The sequence below is a fragment of the Ranitomeya variabilis genome, chromosome 1, assembly GCF_051348905.1.
Source record: "Ranitomeya variabilis isolate aRanVar5 chromosome 1, aRanVar5.hap1, whole genome shotgun sequence".
Lineage (NCBI taxonomy): Eukaryota > Metazoa > Chordata > Amphibia > Anura > Dendrobatidae > Ranitomeya > Ranitomeya variabilis.
This window is the reverse complement of record NC_135232.1, coordinates 212,189,868-212,208,655: the sequence shown is the minus strand read 5'-3', so window position 1 is coordinate 212,208,655 and position 18,788 is coordinate 212,189,868. Positions and strand designations below refer to the sequence as shown.

Below are 18,788 nucleotides of genomic sequence, written 5' to 3'. Positions count from 1 at the left end.
TCCCTTTTTTTTTTGCATATTCCACACTACTAATGTTAGTAGTGTGTATGTGCAAAATTTGGGCGCTGTAGCCGCTAAAATAAAGGGTTAAATGGCGGAAAAAATTGCCGTGGGCTCCCGCGCAATTTTCTCCGCCAGAGTGGTAAAGCCAGTGACTGAGGGCAGATATTAATAGCCTAGAGAGGGTCCATGGTTATTGGCCCCCCCTGGCTACAAACATCTGCCCCCAGCCACCCCAGAAAAGGCACATCTGGAAGATGCGCCTATTCTGGCACTTGGCCACTCTCTAGGTAGTCCATTGTGGATTTTGATGTGTTTAGGATCATTATCCATTTGTATAAGCCATCCTCTTTTCAACTATAGCTTTTTTACAGATGGTGTTATGTTTGCATCAAGAAATTGTTGAAATTTCATTGAATCCATTCGTCCCTCTATCTGTGAAATGTTCTCCTTACCATTGGCTGCAACACAACCCCAAAACATGATTGATCCACCCCCATGCTTAATGGTTGGCGAGATGTTCTTTTCATGAAATTCTGAGCCCTTTTTTTCCCACACATGCCTTTGATCATTGTGGACAAACAGTTCATTTTTAGCCTCATCAGTCCACAGGACTTGTTTCCAAAATGCATCAGGCTTATTTAGATGTTCTTTTGCTTACTTCTGATGCTTAATTTTATGGTGAGGATGCCTGAGAGGTTATCTTATGATGACTCTACCATAAAGGCCATATTTGTTCGGGCTTCTCTGAACAGTAGAACAATGTACCATAACTTCAGAGTATGCTAAATCTTTCTGAATATCTTTTGCAATCAAGCGGGGGTTCTGATTTGCCTCTCTACCAATCCTACAAGCAACTGTCACTGAAATTTTGTTTTGTCTTCCAGACCTTATCTTGATTATCTGGACCTCCAGTATTCCTCTTAACTGCCATTTCATAATTGCATTTCAAAATGAGGAAAACGAAACTTAAAAAGGGTTTGCTATGTTTTTATAGCTTTCTCCTCGCTTGTGGACCTCCACCATTTTCATTTTCAGAGCGCTAGTCAGCTGCTTAGAAGAACCCATGACTGCTGTTTTTTGGCACAAGGTTAGAAGAGGCTGGGTTTTTATAAAGCTGGGAAATTTGCCTCACCTGACCTTTCCTAACTATGATAGTGAACAAGCTATAACCCTAACAGGCTAATTAAGACATGAAAGCTTAGGGTACCGTCACACAGTGAAATTTCCATCGCTGCGACGGCACGATTCGTGACGTCGCAGCGTCGTATGAATATCGCTCCAGCGTCGTAGACTGCGGTCACACTTTGCAATCACGGCGCTGGAGCGATGCCGAAGTCCCCGGGTAACCAGGGTAAACATCGGGTTACTAAGCGCAGAGCCGCGCTTAGTAACCCGATGTTTACCCTGGTTACCAGCGTTAACGTAAAAAAAACAAACAGTACATACTTACATTCCGGTGTCTGTCCCCGGCGTTCTGCTTCTCTCCACTGTGTAAGCGCCATAGCCGGAAAGCAGAGCGGTGACGTCACCGCGTCACCGCTGTGCTCGCTTACCGGCCGGCAGGCGCTCACACAGTGGAGAGAAGCTGAGACGCCGGAGGACTGACACCGGAATGTAAGTATGTACTGTTTGTTTTTTTTACGTTTACGCTTGTAACCAGGGTAAACATCGGGTTACTAAGCGCGGCCCTGCGCTTAGTTACCCGATAATTACCCTGGTTACAAGTGAACACATCGCTGGATCGCTGTCACACACAACGATCCAGCGATGACAGCGGGAGCGACAAAAGAAAGTTCCAAACGATCTGCTACGACGTACGATTCTCAGCGTGGTGTCTGATCGCTGCTGCGTGTCAGACACTGCGATATCGTAACGATATCGCTAGGACGTCACGAATCGTACCGTCGTAGCGATGGAAATTTCAGTGTGTGACGGTACCCTTAGTCAAAGTTATCTGAGTACATAAATCTCCAAGGGAGCCAAACCTTTAGCAAAGGCACATTTTCCTTTTTGTAATTGTTAAAATGAAAAAAATGGCAATATATCTTTTTTGCCTAAAACACAAAGAAAATGTGTCATTTTTAACTTCAGGCTTTATAGGTATCATTTCATCTTTAACTTGCTTAACTGCTCACAATAATTTTGTCCAAACTTTTACATGCCACTGTATACAATTGTTGGCGCTTTACAATTTTTCCCCATGCCAGATAAATATACATGACAATTGTATGATTTCTGTGAAACACAATAATTAGTGATTATCAGCTGGTGCAATTGAAATTAGTCATAGTTTGCCAAATGTGTAACCTCACCGTAACTATATATTTAGTGTAGCACAGCCAAGTTGTAGTGATATATGTTGTGAATAATTTGATGAGGAAGAGAACTATCAGTCATAAATTCACAACATTCGTCAATAATGTAGTCTGGCTTTATCTTAGGAACTGTCTAAAGGGATGACACTTTCGATTAACGAAGGTCAATTTCTAATTATTATAACTTGCCAAAATTTTTTTTTAACAGGATTTCATAGATGGGTGCACGAATAGAAAATTAATGAAATCCAAGTGGAAATATCGATACAGTGAGTAAAGCAGTTGATCCTAAAAGGTAATTATGTTTTTATTCTTTTATACTAGAACCTACATTAGCACATATCTAAGTATAGTGATTTAGATGCCATACCGTCTTTAATATTTATGTGTCAATTAGAATGCAATCCATTCAATACAGATTCTCTGTTACACAACCTGTTTCAAGTTACTTGTGCTTCATCTTAGAAGTGACAGATGGCTGCATCATTCAATCAAATGACTAGTTTAATCTTACTCTGTCTTGACCTCTCAGAGTGACTGGAAAGTCATGACACTGAAGGTAGCAATGTATTTTTTGCTCGTTTTAGGTTGATTTTGCTATGTTTAATGATTAGTTAAGGATTTAAGCCCCTTTACCATTACATGACTGTCGGACGAACAAAGCTATGGCTGAACATTCGTCCGACAACCATCATGGCCATCTCCCCCCCACACAGTAGCACTCATATCCGTGTGCTCCTGTGCTTTCTACGTGAAAGTCATCTCCAGACATCTCTGATGGCAGCTTATCTATGGATGAGCTAAGCAATTAGCAATCCAAAATCAAACATGCCCAATTGACATCTTCCTCAACAATCAGTTGGTCGGCGGCAACAAACACAGTAGATTGTTGTTTAACCGATTGATATCTGTGGGTTCAACAGACAATAGTCTAATGAGTATAATGGGCTTTAGTTATGTGTCACCTGATGTTAGAAAATGTACAGGTTGCTAGTGATTGTTCTTTATGAATATTGTTAGAAATGTTTACCAAAGACAATGTGATTCTTTCCGAATCTAAATTTACATAATACTGTATGTAGTAACATCAAGCATATTTAAATTTCCCCATGATTCAGTATAATAAACCCATACTTTTACATTCATTTTCATAAAACTTCATGCATATATCATAACAGGATCAGACACCACAAAATGAGGTGAGGAGTATATCACTCTGACCATTATTAATAAAACATTTATAGCATAGCTAATTCTCAGGCACAGACATGTGGGTCTGATTAAATCCTGCACATTTATTAAGAAAAATGGAGTGCTGCCTTCTTTTTTGAACTTTATAGCTAATTCTCAGGGAAAAAAATCAGCTAGATGACACAATTCAATGACATTATACGAAATTGATGGTTAGGGTACGGACAGCTGTAGTAGAAGGTCAATACTAGTCTGTTCTAGTGTGGTATATAGAAGAGCAGAGAATAATAGAGTATAATCAAGCAGGTCAAATGGTCATTTATTTTCTAATACAGTGCCATCAAATTCCACAGAGCTTTACAGACATTACCAGCACAGTTCCCATTGGGGCTCACAATCTAAATTTCTTATCAATATGTCTTTAGAGTATGGAAGGAAACAGGAGTACCAGGAGGAAACCCAGATAAACATGGGGAGAACATGCAAACTCTTTGTGAATGTTGTCCTTGCTTGGATTTTAACTCAGGACCTCAGTGCTTCAAAGAAACAGTGCTAACCACTGAGCCACTGGGCTTCCCATGTACCAGAGTATGCAGTAATAATATATAAGAATAAAGAAAGTGGCACTCACCATTTTGATGAAAATTAAATTCTTTTATTCCATATTTCAGGACATGGACAGGGTATGCAGGGAGTTCCGGGGTGGTGCAGGGAGGAAAATGTGGACAACGTCCGTTTCGCGTTGTTCTGAAAAGAGGCAAAAAGACCAAACACATAGATTGGTGTGCACACCTGATTCAATAATATAAATAGATAGTAAAAAATGTATGACTTTATTGGAACACTGTAACATACAAAACCACAAACAACATTTGCATTGTTCTAACGTTTCTACGGGTCCAGGTGAGTAATTAATACAAGTAACACCCTTTTATTGGGGATGCAAATACATGTGAAGTGATCCTGTGATATGCAGTATAATATAAATACACATATATTATTAAAAGAAAAAACAATTACAGAGAATCACAAATAAAAAGAGAAGAATATTCTATAGAAGCACAGAAAAATTCAGTCAAACCTAGCGGTCTTTGTGCATTTGTCTTTAGGATCCATTTTGCTTCATGTCTTAGTGAAAGCCTATTGTTACCACCTTGGTGTGGAGCATTAACCACTTCAAGACCTATAAATATTAGGGATTCAGGATTAGAGATGTGCTTTTCTTCACATGTTTAACCTCAAGGAACCTTTGCCAGGAATTATAGAACGATAATGTTCCTGGAGTCATCGTCTTTAATGGACTGATTGTCTTCCCTATATAATAAAAAAGGACATGGTCAAAATATGATGTACACTACAAATTTTATTTTGCCAGAAATGAAATCAGTGACGTAATGAGAGATCAATCCTATGTGTAATGGGTTCATAGTAGCCTGCAAATGACAGCTAGGGCAATTATCACATTTATTATTTCCAATAGGAATATGCTTTTTTTAACCAGTTATCAGGTGTGGACAGTGTAACCTATTGTGGACCAAAATATCTCTCAAATTTTGACACCTCTTATTTTAAAAAATAGGCTTTAATAAACCCATGTCATGTAGGGCTTTATCTTTATATCTTTATAGTACCAGGATAATGAGCTGGTAAGCCGATCAGTCAATTAAAGATGAGATTCTGGGAACATTATTGTTCTATTCGTTATGGCAAAGGTTCCTTGAGGTTATTTAAACATATGCAGAAAAGCACAACTCTAATCCTAAATATTTACAGGTCTTGAAGTAGTTAATGTTCCACCCCAAGGTGGTAACCACAACAGACATGAAGCAAAATGGATTCTAAAGACAAATGCACAAGGACCACTAGGTTTAAATGATAGATTGGATTTTTCTGTGTTTCTGTGTGCAGAATATTTTCCTCTGTTTATTTGTGATTTTCTGTAATTGTTTTTTCTTTTAATAATATATGTGTATTTATATTATACTACATATCACATGAACACTTCACATCTATCTGCATCCCCTATAAAAGGGTGTTTCCTGTGTTAATTACTCACCTGGACCCATAGAAGTGTTAGAAAAGCGCAAAACGGCCATCGTCAACATCTTCCTCCCTGCACCCCTGAACTCCCTGAATACCCTGTCCATATCCTGAAATATGGAATAAAAGGACTTAATTTTCATTTAAATGGTGAGTGCCACTTTCTTTGTTCTTCTGCCCGCAGTGCATGTGATTGTTTATAGCTGAGCACTACACCTATCCATAAGCATGCTTTAGTTTTCAGATCTGGCTGCTTTACTAACGCAAAGCACTGAAAACACTGGTGCTGTTTTACCTTTTTACTTCAATAATATATCAGACTTTTTCCTGGCCGTTTTTACTGCCCCAATAGATTTCTATGGGCCGCAAAATCGGCCATCAAAAATTCCACGGTGTACCGTGTTCCGTATGGCCGTGAGGGCCGTATTTGCAGCCGTGAAAAAAGATCGAGCCTGCTCGATCCTTTTTCACGGCGTACGGACACGGCCCACATTGAAAATCAATGGGTTCCGCAAAAACAACGGAAGTGCACCGTGACTTAAGTTTTTTCTTTATTCTTTAAGGCTACTTTTATACTTGCCGAGTTTTTTGCGGTCTGTTATTGCGACAGACCGCCTTTTTTGCAGTGATATGGCCCGCAAAAAAGCCCGCAATAATGGGCCGCAAAAAAACATGGCAAGTGTAAATGTAGCCTTAAAAAGTAATCGTCGTTTTAATTTTTATTTCATGAATCAATAAAACACATGAAAAAGGCAACTTTGTAATATATCTTATTTGAGAAATAAGACTTTGTCACTACTGAGATAGACGATTGCAGTTGCTACGGATACACTTCTACGTAGACAGTAGGAGGGAGGAGCTAGAGGCAGAGCTCCTCCCTCCTCTTCCTTCTATCTAGAAGAATCTTATCTGTAGCAGTCGCCATTTCCTGTCTCAGTAATGGGGAAAGTCTGTCTGCCACATATGCACACCACAGATTCAGCTACGAATCAAGGGACGGTAAATTGATTTATGTATTAAATTGATCTTAGAAATGCAAAAAATCTGGTAGATGGAATTAGGTGACGTTACACAGTATATGATAGATAAGATAGCTTTGCCAGAAGTCATGTGAATAGTTTATTAACGTTCAGTAGATATGTCCTATTATCCAGAAGAACAAAAAGTGTTAACATTTGCATCATTTGTAACACCACAAGTACAAATCCCATTTACAAATAAAAATATATTGTTAGATTTCTACAGGCCTAGGCAAAACTAATTTCGGAAATACCAATTTTCTCCTGTAACTAATCACAATTATTGCCCTGAACAGTAGTTTTGTTAATTAAATATTGACCTTTTAGGTTAATTGTTGGCAGCTTCTCTAATGAAGATGCTGGGACTTCCTGGCAATGTCTTTTTTTTTGCCAGAAATATTATAGGTAAAATAAAAAGTATGATATTGTAGGAGAAAATTGTTAGATGGGAAAGTCTTAAAAAGAGATTGTTCTGGATTCATTTAAAGCAGCTAAATCACCATGGTTACCAGAAAGTGTGTTAGGCAGTAAGCACTCGGTTAAAACTCAATATATGCTCCTAATGACACTGTTTACTGTTCACAGACACGCTCAGGTATTGTAAAAGATTTCAGGATATATACTGTGACCCATTAGTTAACCTCCCAGGCTTCTTCATTAGTAATGAGTCCTATTTGTCTTAGTTATTACCGTTTTTTATCATCTAAAATCAACTGGGAACTCCTTTTTGTAGTTTTTATAGCATAAAATGAAAGTTATTTGGTTAGCTTTTTTGCAAGGATTATATTTGAAAATAAATTAATCTAACAGGAGAAAATGTAGTAAAATTAAAGATTAAATTAAATATAACATAAATATAGCTCAAATCACGCCATTCTGGTGGTCCCCACCTGACTTTGTTGATTTTCCTGAAGACAATACTTGATAAACAGCCACACAATTGCTGCAACCAATCAATGGCATCTGAGGCCTTGTGATGTACTGTACATTCCAAAATCACTGCTGAGGCTAGTGACTAGCTGCAGTGGTCACATTAATTTATTTATTTTACTCACTTTTATAGCACCATTAATACTATTGTGCTTTACAGAAATTATAACTTTCTCCATTGGGGCTCACAATCTAGATTCCCTACCACTTTGCCTTTGGAGTGTGGGAGGAAACCAGAGAACCCAGAGAAAGCCCACACAAACATGAGAACACACAAACTCCTTGCAGATGCTGCCCTTGGTGGGATTTCAACCCAGGACCCCAGTGCTGAAAGGCTGCAGTGCTAACCGCTGAGCCACCATGTTAAATTATGGCATGTCTTCACTTAAAGAAAATCATCAAATACTAGCAGGTACTGTTTTGCGGCGAGATTTTCTTTGCTGTCCCTTAGCACCCGGTTGCTGTACCTCTGAGTGTGTTTAAGCGATCTGGGGGTTTGTTGATGACCCCTATTCAGTCCACAAGTGGTTTGGATTATGAGGACCTTGAAAACATGCTAGAAGTCAGGGACACCAAAGTCCGATGTGAAAAAATAAAAACATCTTTACTGGAAATCCTTCAGTTGAACTTTAACATTCAATAACAGGCACAATGCTTTGAGAAGGATTCTAGTACATCATACAGAGGCCGCCTTCTTATACATAGCAGACATAGCATTTAGATGGCACAACTGATATTATGGAGAAGTGACAGAATACTTCTAACTCTGCCCTTCACTTCTTTTATCCTCCACTACCAGGTGTACATTCGTGTTCCCTCCTGGTCAGAATAGAAAGTCGAGATCTTCCACACAGTGCCCTTTGTAACCTACCTTCAGTTCTATTATGTTTTGGCTGTACTTGCTCTAGCTGGAAAGAAACCTTTTATTCTTCCTTCAATCTCTGCACACCAGCCATATAGAAATCAGTAGACTTTTCTATCTTTACAATCTGTCTCTCTGCAACTGCTCCTCACTAACAGGAACACAAGTCCTAACACGCCCATTGAACTCCTCCCACCATGGGTTGGTCCCTAATAGTTAACGCTGTCTACAGGCTAACTAAAAGTTGCAACACAGAATATATAAAACCACACCTAAACCAGGTGAATACATTACATTCATACAAATTTTTTTTTTTCAGGAGTGCCGACAGCTCTTCCTCTCCTTTACACTACCACCTAAGGTACCACTTAACCTACTAATTTAATGTTATCAAATCTCAAACAACCAATACTGGGAACGCAGATGCTCCTGTTTCTGCTTATACTCATGACAATTTAGTGGAGGCATTATGGTTTTGCCATATGCCTTGTGATCAACTTAGAGTTGCACTGCACAGGCATGTATTTTTGTAGTTAAATACTCAGTTATGTATCATCCAGGTGGAAATGTTGATGAATTGAGACAAGCATAATACTATTTCTAAAGACAACATAGCAAATGGAGTCGCCTGATACAGGTCTCTATAGCAAGAGTGTATTAATAAATTGTATAACATTTAGCAACTGTATTCTTATACTTGTGTTATTTTTTAAAATGAACTTGTCAGTAACACTATTCTTGCAAAATTTGAGTTAGTGCAGGATAGAGCGGATTAGCTGTGGACCCTTCATAATGCTATTGGGGTCTGATTTTTCAGAATCTAATATATAATTGCCTAGAATACTACTTCCTGCAATTTGTGCCAACTTCCGTGGCTTTGTCCGGAGCTAATGTCCGGAGGTATTGTCCGGAGCTATTGTCCGGAGCTATTGTCCGGAGCTAATGTCCGGAGCTATTGTCCGGAGCTAATGTCCGGAGCTAATGTCCGGAGATAAGTGACGTCACCAGTGTCCTACACCCAGGCAGAGCACAGTGGCCCCAGGCAGAGCACAGGGGCCCCAGGCAGAACATGGGGCCCCAGGCAGAGCACAGGGGCCCCAGGCAGCATATGGGGCCCCAGGCAGAGCACAGGGGCCCCAGGCAGCATATGGGGCCCCAGGCAGAACACAGTGGCCCCAGGCAGAGCACACACCAAATCGGAGGCCGAGGGGCCCCGCCAACCAAATCGGAGGCCGAGGAGCCCCGCCCACCGAATCGAAGGCCGAGCGGCCCCGCCCACCAAAGCGGAGGCCGAGGGGCCCGGCCCCGCCCACCAAAGCGGAGGCCGAGGGGCCCCGACCACCACATCGGAGGCCGAGGGGCCCCGCCCACCAAATCGGAGGCCAAGGGTCCCCGCCCACCAAATCAGATGCCGAGGGTCCCCGCCCACCAAATCGGAGGCCGAGGGTCCCCGCCCACCAAATCGGAGGCCGAGGGTCCCCGCCCACCAAATCGGAGGCCGAGGAGCCCCGCCCACCAAATCGGAGGCCAAGGGTCCCCGCCCACCAAATCGGAGGCCGAGGGTCACCGCCCACCAAATCGGAGGCCGAGAGTCCCCGCCCACCAAATCGGAGGCCGAGGGGCCCCGCCAACCAAATCGGAGGCCGAGGGGCTTCGCCAACCAAATCGGAGGCCGAGGAGCCCCGCCCACCAAATCGAAGGCCGAGCGGCCCCGCCCACCAAAGCGGAGGCCGAGGGGCCCGGCCCCGCCCACCAAAGCGGAGGCCGAGGGGCCCCGCCCACCACATCAGAGGCCGAGGGGCCCCGCCCACCAAATCGGAGGCCGAGGGTCCCCGCCCACCAAATCGGAGGCCGAGGGTCCCCGCCCACCAAATCGGAGGCCGAGGGTCCCCGCCCACCAAATCGGAGGCCGAGGGTCCCCGCCCACCAAATCGGAGGCCGAGGGTCCCCGCCCACCAAATCGGAGGCCGAGGGTCCCCGCCCACCAAATCGGAGGCCGAGGGGCCCCTCCAACCAAATCGGAGGCCGAGGGTCCCCGCCCACCAAATCGGAGGCCGAGGGGCCCCGCCCACCAAATCGGAGGCCAAGGGTCCCCGCCCACCAAATCGGATGCCGAGGGTCCCCGCCCACCAAATCGGAGGCCGAGGGTCCCCGCCCACCAAATTGGAGGCCGAGAGTCCCCGCCCACCAAATCGGAGGCCGAGGAGCCCCGCCCACCAAATCGGAGGCCAAGGGTCCCCGCCCACCAAATCGGAGGCCGAGGGTCACCGCCCACCAAATCGGAGGCCGAGAGTCCCCGCCCACCAAATCGGAGGCCGAGGGGCCCCGCCAACCAAATCGGAGGCCGAGGGGCTTCGCCAACCAAATCGGAGGCCGAGGAGCCCCGCCCACCAAATCGAAGGCCGAGCGGCCCCGCCCACCAAAGCGGAGGCCGAGGGGCCCGGCCCCACCCACCAAAGCGGAGGCCGAGGGGCCCCGCCCACCACATCAGAGGCCGAGGGGCCCCGCCCACCAAATCGGAGGCCGAGGGTCCCCGCCCACCAAATCGGAGGCCGAGGGTCCCCGCCCACCAAATCGGAGGCCGAAGGTCCCCGCCCACCAAATCGGAGGCCGAGGGTCCCCGCCCACCAAATCGGAGGCCGAGGGTCCCCGCCCACCAAATCGGAGGCCGAGGGGCCCCCCAACCAAATCGGAGGCCGAGGGGCCCCGCCCACCAAATCGGAGGCCGAGGGTCCCCGCCCACCAAATCGGAGGCCGAGGGGCCCCGCCAACCAAATCGGAGGCCGAGGGGCCCCACCCACCAAATCGGAGGCCGAGGGTCCCCGCCCACCAAATCGAAGGCCGAGAGTCCCCGCCCACCAAATCGGAGGATAAGGGGCCCCACCAACCAAATCGGAGGCCGAGGGGCCCCGCCAAACAAATCGAAGGCCGAGCGGCCCCGCCCACCAAAGCGGAGGCCGAGGGGCCCGGCCCCACCCACCAAAGCGGAGGCCGAGGGGCCCCGACCACCACATCGGAGGCCGAGGGTCCCCGCCCACCAAATCGGAGGCCGAGGGTCCCCGCCCACCAAATCGGAGGCCGAGGGGCCCCGCCCACCAAATCGGAGGCCGACGGGCCCCGCCCACCAAATTGGAGGCCGAGGGACCCTGCCCACCAAATCGGAGGCCGAGGGTCCCCACCCACCAAATCGGAGGCCGAGGGTCCCCGCCCACCAAATCGGAGGCCGAGGGTCCCCGCCCACCAAATCGGAGGCCGAGGGTCCCCGCCCACCAAATCGGAGGCCGAGGGTCCCCGCCCACCAAATCGGAGGCCGAGGGTCCCCGCCCACCAAATCGGAGGCCGAGGGTCCCCGCCCACCAAATCGGAGGCCAGGGGTCCCCGCCCACCAAATCGGAGGCCGAGGGGCCACGCCCACCACATCGGAGGCCGATGGGCCCCGCCCACCAAATCGGAGACCGAGGGTCCCCGCCAACCAAATCGGAGGCCGAGGGTCCACACCAACCAAATCGGAGGCCGAGGGTCCCCGCCCACCAAATCGGAGGCCGAGGGTCCCCGCCCACCACATCGGAGGCCGATGGGCCCCGCCCACCAAATCGGAGACCGAGGGTCCCCGCCCACCAAATCGGAGGCCGAGGGTCCACACCAACCAAATCGGAGGCCGAGGGGCCCCGCCCACCAAATCGGAGGCCGAGGGTCCCCGCCCACCAAATCGGAGGCCGAGGGTCCCCGCCCACCAAATCGGAGGCCGAGGGTCCCCGCCCACGAAATCGGAGGCCGAGGGTCCACACCAACCAAATCGGAGGCCGAGGGGCCCCGCCCACCAAATCGAAGGCCGAGGGTCCCTGCCCACCAAATCGGAGGCCGAGGGTCCCCGCCCACCAAATCGGAAGCCGAGAGTCCCCGCCCACCAAATCGGAGGCCGAGGGGCCCCGCCAACCAAATCGGAGGCCGAGGGGCCCCGCCAACCAAATCGGAGGCCGAGGAACCCCGCCCACCAAATCGAAGGCCGAGCGGCCCCGCCCACCAAGGCGGAGGCCGAGGGGCCCGGCCCCGCCCACCAAAGCGGAGGCCGAGGGGCCCCGCCCACCAAATCGGAGGCCGAGGGGCCCCGCCCACCAAATCGGAGGCCGAGGGGCCCCGCCCACCAAATCGGAGGCCGAGGGTCCCCGCCCACCAAATCGGAGGCCGAGGGTCCCCGCCCACCAAATTGGAGGCCGAGGGTCCCCGCCCACCAAATCGGAGGCCGAGGGTCCCCGCCCACCAAATCGGAGGCCGAGGGTCCCCGCCCACCAAATCGGAGGTCGAGGGTCCCCGCCCACCAAATCGGAGGCCGAGGGTCCCCGCCCACCAAATCGGAGGCCGGTCCCCGGCCACCAAATCGGAGGCCGAGGGTCCCCACCCACCAAATCGGAGGACGAGGGGCCCCACCAACCAAATCGGAGTCCGAGGAGCCCCGCCCACCAAAAGTAAGAGCGCCCCCAAAAGTAAGTGCGCCCCCGGGTGCAAAAGTAAGTGCGCCCCCGGGTGCAAAAGTAAGTGCGCCCCCGGGTGCAAAAGTAAGTGCGCCCCCGGGTGCAAAAGTAAGTGCGCCCCCGGGTGCAAAAGTAAGTGCGCCCCCGGGTGCAAAAGTAAGTGCGCCCCCGGGTGCAAAAGTAAGCGCGCCCCCGGCCCCGGGTGCAAAAGTAAGCGCGCCCCCCAGTCCCGTGTGTGAAAAGTGCTGCTGTAAAGCTGGTAGCGCTGTTCAAGCACCATGTATTTCCTTCAGGAAATGCCCATCTAATATATAATTGCCTAGAATACTACTTCCTGCAATTTGTGCCAACTTCCGTGGCTTTGTCCGGAGCTAATGTCCGGAGCTAATGTCCGGAGCTAATGTCTGGAGATAAGTGACGTCACCAGTGTCCTACACCCAGGCAGAGCACAGGGGCCCCAGGCAGCATATGGGGCCCCAGGCAGAGCACAGTGGCCCCAGGCAGAGCACAGGGGCCCCAGGCAGCATATGGGGCCCCAGGCAGAGCACAGTGGTCCCAGGCAGAGCACAGGGGCCCCAGGCAGCCTATGGGGCCCCAGGCAGAGCACAGGGGCCCCAGGCAGCATATGGGGCCCCAGGCAGAGCACAGTGGCCCCAGGCAGAGCACAGGGGCCCCAGGCAGCATATGGGGCCCCAGGCAGAGCACAGGGGCCCTAGGCAGCATATGGGGCCCCAGGCAGAGCACAGTGGCCCCAGGCAGAGCACAGGGGCCCCAGGCAGAACACGGGGCCCCAGGCAGAGCACAGGGGCCCCAGGCAGAGCACAGGGGCCCCAGGCAGCATATGGGGCCCCAGGCAGAGCACAGGGGCCTCAGGCAGAGCACAGGGGCCCCAGGCAGCATATGGGGCCCCAGGCAGAGCACAGGGGCCCCAGGCAGCATATGGGGCCCCAGGCAGAGCACAGTGGCCCCAGGCAGAGCACAGGGGCCCCAGGCAGAACATGGGGCCCCAGGCAGAGCACAGGGGCCCCAGGCAGCATATGGGGCCCCAGGCAGAGCACAGGGGCCCCAGGCAGCATATGGGGCCCCAGGCAGAGCACAGTGGCCCCAGGCAGCATATGGGGCCCCAGGCAGAGCACAGTGGCCCCAGGCAGAGCACAGGGGCCCCAGGCAGCATATGGGGCCCCAGGCAGAGCACAGTGGTCCCAGGCAGAGCACAGGGGCCCAAGGCAGAACATCGGGCCCCAGGCAGAGCACAGTGGCCCCAGGCAGAGCACAGGTGCCCCAGGCAGAACATGGGGCCCCAGGCAGAGCACAGGGGACCCAGGCAGAACATGGGGCCCCAGGCAGAGCACAGGGGCCCCAGGCAGAGCACAGGGGCTCCAGGCAGCATATGGGGCCCCAGGCACAGCACAGGGGCCCCAGGCAGCATATGGGGCCCCAGGCAGAGCACAGTGGCCCCAGGCAGAGCACAGGGGCCCCAGGCAGAGCACAGGGGCCCCAGGCAGCATATGGGGCCCCAGGCAGAGCACAGGGGCCCCAGGCAGCATATGGGGTCCCAGGCAGAGCACAGTGGCCCCAGGCAGAGCACAGGGGCCCCAGGCAGCATATGGGGCCCCAGGCAGAGCACAGTGGCCCCAGGCAGAACATGGGGCCCCAGGCAGAGCACAGGGGCCCCAGGCAGAGCACAGGGGCCCCAGGCAGCATATGGGGCCCCAGGCAGAGCACAGTGGTCCCAAGTAGAGCACATGGGCCCCAGGCAGCCTATGGGGCCCCAGGCAGAGCACAGGGGCCCCAGGCAGCATATGGGGCCCCAGGCAGAGCACAGGGGCCCCAGGCAGCATATGGGGCCCCAGGCAGAGCACAGTGGCCCCAGGCAGAGCACAGGGGCCCCAGGCAGAACATGGGGCCCCAGGCAGAGCACATGGGCCCCAGGCAGAGCACAGGGGCCCCAGGCAGCATATGGGGCCCCAGGCAGAGCACAGGGGCCCCAGGCAGAGCACAGCGATATTTTGGACCACTGTGCGGTGTTTCAGACCCCCTGTGTGATGTCTGGGGCCCTGTTCTTAAGTATATTAAAGATTAAAGTAACGTATATTAAAGTATATTATAGATCAAATTTGACACGTTTATGAGCACCATTGAGTGATATACTCAAGAATGACATAATTTTTCAACATTTTATGGTTTCAAACTGTAAACACTCAGAGTTTTTTTTTACTTCAACCAGAAAACCTTAACGGTTCATAAAAAACTTGACTGTTCAGGATATGATAAAAGTCATAGTATTCTGAATCTTTAACTTATAAAGATACCTTTACATGGGGTGATTATTGGTTCCAGAGAGGCTTTCGGCCGATAATCGTACACATGGCTGGTGACAGGACAATACAATATAAACGTTCAAAGGTAAACACTGGTAACATTAAAATCTAATATATAATTGCCTAGAATACTACTTCCGGCAATTTGTGCCAACTTCCGTGGCTTTGTCCGGAGATAAGTGACGTCACCAGCGTCCTACACCCGCTCAGGGTGGACAAAGATATATGCCTTCGTGGTGCGCGGCACTTTTCTGATTGGTTGCCGCCTGCCGCGAGCGACCAATCAGAAATGTGCCGTACTGTCAAGAATTGTCAAGAGCTGGTGAGTGCAGCCATTTTTTGTTCTTTCTTACTATTATTTATTAATTGTATTATTCTTACATTTGAATAAATAAAGTATATATGGATTCTAGACTCCCGATTCTTTAGAATCGGGCTGCCATCTAGTTATATATAAACAGCATAGAAAAATTCTATAAAAACATAACTTATAATTTCTCTCTAATAAAACACTAGGGGACATGTTGTGAATTCTGTTGTGGGTTCTGCTCTTAGGCTCCCTCCGGTGGTTATAAGTGGTAGTGCTGCTGTTTGTCCTTCACAACAGTCATCAGCTGCTTCCACTTTGGACGGGGCTATTTAGTCTGGCTCCTTCCTTTATTGAGTGCCAGTTGTCCATTGTTTTCTAGGGATCCACATCTCTGCTTGGTTTCTCCTTCTGGATTGTCGAAATCATCAAAGATAAGTCCTGGCTCTGTTTTGCAGTCCACATGCGGTGGACTCAATAGTTCTGTGAATTGCTATGTTTTTTCTTTTCCAGCTTTGTCTGTGTTAAGATTTACTCAGCCAAGTTGGAAGCTCTGGAGTCACAGAGTTACCCTCCATGCCGTTTGTTAGGTGTGGAGATTTTTGTATTCGCTGTGGTGGATTTTGTAGTATTTTTTTATACTGACCGCACAGTACTCTTTCCTGTCTTTTCTTTCTAGGTAGCGTGGCCTCCTTTGCTAAATTCTGTTTTCAGTCTGCGTTTGTAATTTCCCTCTCCTCTCACAGTCAATATTTGTGGGGGGCTGCCTTTCCTTTGGGAATTTTCTCTGAGGCAAGATAGTATTCCTGTTTCTTTCTTTAGGTGTAATTAGTCCTCCGGCCGTGACGAGGTGTCTAGGGAGTGACAGGAACATCCCACGGCTACTTCTAGTTGATGTGTTAAGTTCAGGGTCTGCGGTCAGTATAGAGGCCACCTACTCCAGAGCTCGTCCATGCTGCTCCTAGGCCACCAGTTCATAACAGGGACAGTTGACAACCAACAATAGTGAGTACACTTACATCAACTACAAAATGACCATAGTTAATGGTGCCTTAAATACATGTAAGACAAACTAAATGGTGGTCTCCAATTCTTTGAAGGTTCCAGGGGTAGCTGGATCCAGTGTTTAACCTTAGTCTACCCTGTCATGCGCCATGTATTTACTCCCACCCTAACAAAGGTACTACTCAAGTATGGCTATAATAGTCACCCCAAAAAAAGAATCCCTCCCAATGTGTTTCTTTCTCAGTAGTGAGATGTCATCTGGGGAGTGTAAGGCTGCCGTCACACTAGCAGTATTTGGTCAGTATTTTGCATCAGTATTTGTAAGCCAAAACCAGGAGTGGAACAATTAGAGGTAAAGTATAATAGAAACATATGCACAACTTCTGCATTTATCACCCACTCCTGGTTTTGGCTTACAAATACTGATGTAAAATACTGACCAAATACTGCTAGTGTGACGGCAGCCTTACTTGTATAAGAGAAGAAAAAAGAAAAATGTATTATTACAACATGAATTGCCTCTATTCAAATAAAATGCAGAGTGACCGAAAAATATATTCAAATCAATAAAGGAGTATCCTACAGTGGTAGGTGTCTCCTAGAAAGTGCATAGTGCTTAGCTTCATTTTCAGAAAAAACTCTCCCCATTTTGCAACCATTTATTCCCACACTTTGAGTTTGATCACTGAGCCAGTTATGAATCCACCTAACTGTAGCCTTTTCAATCCCATATTTGGTCATTTTTTCAATAATAATAGTGTGATATATCAAATATTTTGCTGAAGTCAAGATATACTGTATCTACCACATTTCCCTTATCCACCATGTCAGTGATTCCATCATAGAAGGATATTAGATTAGTCTGGCATTTTTTTGATTGGTCACCCTAAGATGACAGTATACTGAAGGAGTCAACAGACTAAATAGATGATGTAATGGACTGGCTACTAACAATGCAATAATAAAGATGCAATGTTTCTATAAGCCTGCATGAAAAGTGTCATTAGTGATTATAACATCCTCTGGATCATCAAAATTAGAGCAAGTCAGCAAATTTAAGAGTCTATGAACCTATTTGGCTGTAGAACATTGTGACATATACTTGAGTTCAGCAATGTCTTGTTATATTATTATGAAATATAAACCCTGCAGCCAATCATTAGCAACAGATCACATGTGCCATAACAATGTCAAGTGAGCCCCATTTGATCCGGAGCCACATCGCTGGGATGACGCCAGTGTGGGAGGTGAGTATATGTTATTTTTATTTCACAAGGAGAGTGTTTGATTTAAAAAGTGAATGTCTAAACAGAATAAGAAACCAAACGGTGCTTGAAAACCAATCACAGTGTGAGACAATTGCAAAAATTCTCACCATGAATACATTAATGTGTAAATGAGCACTACAATGGTGCCGCTGGGGAGATAGAGTAAATTGCGGCAACAATTTTCTTGTATTATCAGCAAAGAAATAGTGTCACCTCAGTTGAGCGCTGTAGGAGCATATAGTTGCCTAATTCCAGCAGTACATAAATATATGAATGGCCACAAGGAGAATGTTTGTTAATAAAATCGTATAGTCAAAAAAATCTGTGGCATTAGTGGGATCCTTTTATGGCTAAAAATGGATAGAAATGTTACCCCCACCGCTTGAGTGTCATATAGATATACACCATCTATGTGCCGCTACGTTTTCGTAACTAACGTAGTGATATAGCAATGATTTGTTACCTTATTTGTTGACTTGATAGTGGATTACTGGCTGCCTCAGAAAGCTGAGTTGCAGTTACTATTAGAAAAGCTGGGTACAATGACTATTGGGAGAGGTACTGCGTGATCACCACCAGGAGAGCTGGTGCCATGACTTTGCCACCAGGAAAGCTGGGTATGGCAATGGCAATCCGATCCTGTGACTGGTGGTACAGTCTGGATGGTGCACATGGAAGGAATGCACGTGGCACAGGTAAGCATGTCTCGTGTGTCAGCGCTTGGGCACAGGCCGCCGGACATGGAGGTGACAGGTGACAGAGGTCGGCAGAGTTACGCACTGAAGACAGAGAGCAGGCGTGGTTAATAAGAGGGAATGTCCGAACACCTAGGGGTATGTGTTGTGAACTCTGTTTTCGGGCTCCCTCTTGTGGTCACTGGTGGTATGGTGTGACTTTTGCTTTGGGCTCCCCCTGGTGGCTTTGTTTGTTATCCTGCTGTCTCTGGCTATCAGCTGGTTCGTTATCCTCTGGGAGGTTCCTATATAGCTCTGTTTTACTTCCACTTGTGGCCGGCTGTCGATGTAATCAGTGCTACTCAGATTCCTTCTGACTAC

The 18,788-nt window shown here is 48.4% G+C and overlaps 1 protein-coding gene across 2 annotated transcripts in view; it reads left to right on the top strand.

The window, feature by feature from the left end:
* Positions 1 to 18,788, top strand: part of WSCD2 (WSC domain containing 2) — a 799,558-nt gene that overhangs the window by 166,560 nt on the left and 614,210 nt on the right. The window contains exons 2-3 of one of the 2 annotated variants that reach the window (XM_077292392.1): positions 2,527 to 2,613; positions 8,680 to 8,721. The gene's annotated coding sequence lies outside the window, so the exon portion shown is untranslated. The remainder of the gene's footprint in view (positions 1 to 2,526; positions 2,614 to 8,679; positions 8,722 to 18,788) is intronic. The other variant, XM_077292385.1, reaches the window with a different exon arrangement.